The sequence below is a fragment of the Rutidosis leptorrhynchoides genome, chromosome 11, assembly GCF_046630445.1.
Source record: "Rutidosis leptorrhynchoides isolate AG116_Rl617_1_P2 chromosome 11, CSIRO_AGI_Rlap_v1, whole genome shotgun sequence".
Classification (NCBI taxonomy): domain Eukaryota; kingdom Viridiplantae; phylum Streptophyta; class Magnoliopsida; order Asterales; family Asteraceae; genus Rutidosis; species Rutidosis leptorrhynchoides.
Window position 1 is genome coordinate 120,465,025 of NC_092343.1, and position 2,407 is coordinate 120,467,431.

Below are 2,407 nucleotides of genomic sequence, written 5' to 3' on the forward strand. Positions count from 1 at the left end.
TTAGATGATGAATCTTGGTTGAGTTCTTGAGAGGAAAATAGAAGTATGAAAAGAGAGAAAGAGAGAAAATGAGAGGAGGAGGTTGAAGGTTTGACTAGTTGACCTAGTCAAATCTTTGGCCTCTTTGCAAGTCTAGTCCCTCTAGTTCGGGTGCGGGTGCGTGAATTAACCAAACGAATTATTTTGAATTACACGAGAGTACGAGAGATGTTAAAATCCAATAACAAAAATATTTTAAGAAGGTTAGCTAATGGAGGCTATGAATCGAGATACTGAGGATAATATTGCAATAAAAAGACGGGCGTTAAAATAATTTAACGGAAAAATGCGGGATGTTACATTACCCACACCTTAAAAGAAATTTCGTCCCGAAATTTAGTTGGAAGCAATAGTCGTTGCTTCTTACTCGAGACTTTACGTTGCCAATGCTATGAATAAGTGAAGATACATCCTTGGGCATTCCCACAAATTTTGACAGTCGAGATTTCAGTTTGTATTAAGACTTGGTTTTACGATCCAAAATTTCAACCAGTTTCCCATGAAGGGGAGTTTGCCATCAATAGTAAGTTTATCTAGGAGAGTAGCACGTTCCTGTTCCGTAGGACACGTCTCTAAGTTTGTTGCATGGAACGTAGGGTAAACGGAAACTTAATTGAGTCGGAAGTTCTAAACGGTAGGAGCGGTTCCAATACGCCCCAAGGTTTCAAAAGGATTAATATTTCGCGGTTTAAATTTCCCTGATTCCCGAAACGGATTTCACCTTTCCAAGGTGCGAGGTCTCAATATTACACGGTTACTGACTTGGGATTCGAGAGGTTTACGTTGAATATCGGTATAGTCCTTTTGGCGACTACGGGTCATCTTGAGTCCTTCTCAGACTTGGACGATCTCAACTGTTATTTCTTGAATGAGTTCGGATTCGATGATTTGCTTGCCACATGCTTTGATCCAACGAATAGGGGTATGACATTTGCGGTCATATAGGGTTTCGGAAGTGCGGCGTTAATACACGAATGGTAACTGCTGTGTGAGAGGAGACAACTAAAGGCAACAATACAAGTTTGTAACATGTCTTTCCAAGATGTGAAACGTACGTTTGTTTGGTCCGTTGATTGTGGATGATACACGGCATTCATGTTTAAACGTGTCCCTACAGTTCCTTGTAAGGCATCCCGAATTTAGAAGTGAGACGAGTATCCCGATCTGAAATTTTAATGGAGATGGTACGCCGTGCCGAGCTAGAATTTTCTTTAATACACGTTTGAACAGGTTTCGTTTCTCAAGAGGTCCGCACCGCGGAAGATCCATCGATTCCCGAAAGTGGTTGTTAGGACTATTCACCATCGTGGCTAATACTAATATAATGTGAAGAGTTTCTCTCTCCATTGAGAAGTTTTATAAAAAGTTTCCTTACACGGAAATGCGAGCAATAAGACAGGAGTGAAATGAGAACTTAGAATAGGATGAGTTCACACCTTGAGGTAACCATGTCGCGCACTTAGTGGTCGAATGTTGAGGCTTGGTGGGATAACGAGATAGTACACGTAGTTGTATGATAAGTCAAAGAAGAGTGAAGCATCCTTGGATTGGGTGTTATCTTAAGTTCCAGTAATATCAGGCAGAAAATGGTGAAATAACAGGGCTATGTAACGTGGCACGTGTTGATGAGAAGGTTGATCGGGTCCATGATTAAGTATTCATATTTATCGAGCAAATTAACGAATTTCAGTTTCCTTGATTTCGAGTCGAGAGAGTATGTCTTTCGGGCGTTCAAGTAGAAATATTTCTATATTTGAGTTCCAGTGTGCTAAACGAATTTAGCTAGTAAGGTTTGTGTGAAAGATCATGTTCAAAGTTCAGACACGGAGAGGTTTAATTTTTTTTTTTTCCAGTGAGTTAACGAGTTTAAAGGTCGTGCAACACGAGAAAAGTCGGAAATGAATCTTCAGTGATAACCGGCGAGATCTAAGATTTTACGAATACAAGTCTGAGTCGTGAGGGTTTCCCGATTACGTGTGGTTCCGATTGCGAGATGTATTGAGATACTTTGACCACTAACAACATGGTCTAAAAATTGAACTTCGTTTAACCAAAATTCTCACTTGGAGAATTCGGTATAGAGTTGCTCTTTTCTCAAGTGTTCGAGCGTAAGTCGGAGACATTGTTCGTTTTCTTCTTCGCTTGAATAGGTTTAGAACATCAATTATAAGTACGGTAACGATTTGTCTAAATAAGTTTGCACACGCGGCTCCGGAGGTTTATGAATACAGACGGAGCCTTAGATTAACTGAACGGTACTAAGAGAGATTTACAACTATCGTAGCGAGTTCAGAAAATGGTTTAGGAGACATCGTCTCCCTCAACCCCCAATTGATGATAACAAGGATGGAGATCGATTTGGTATACA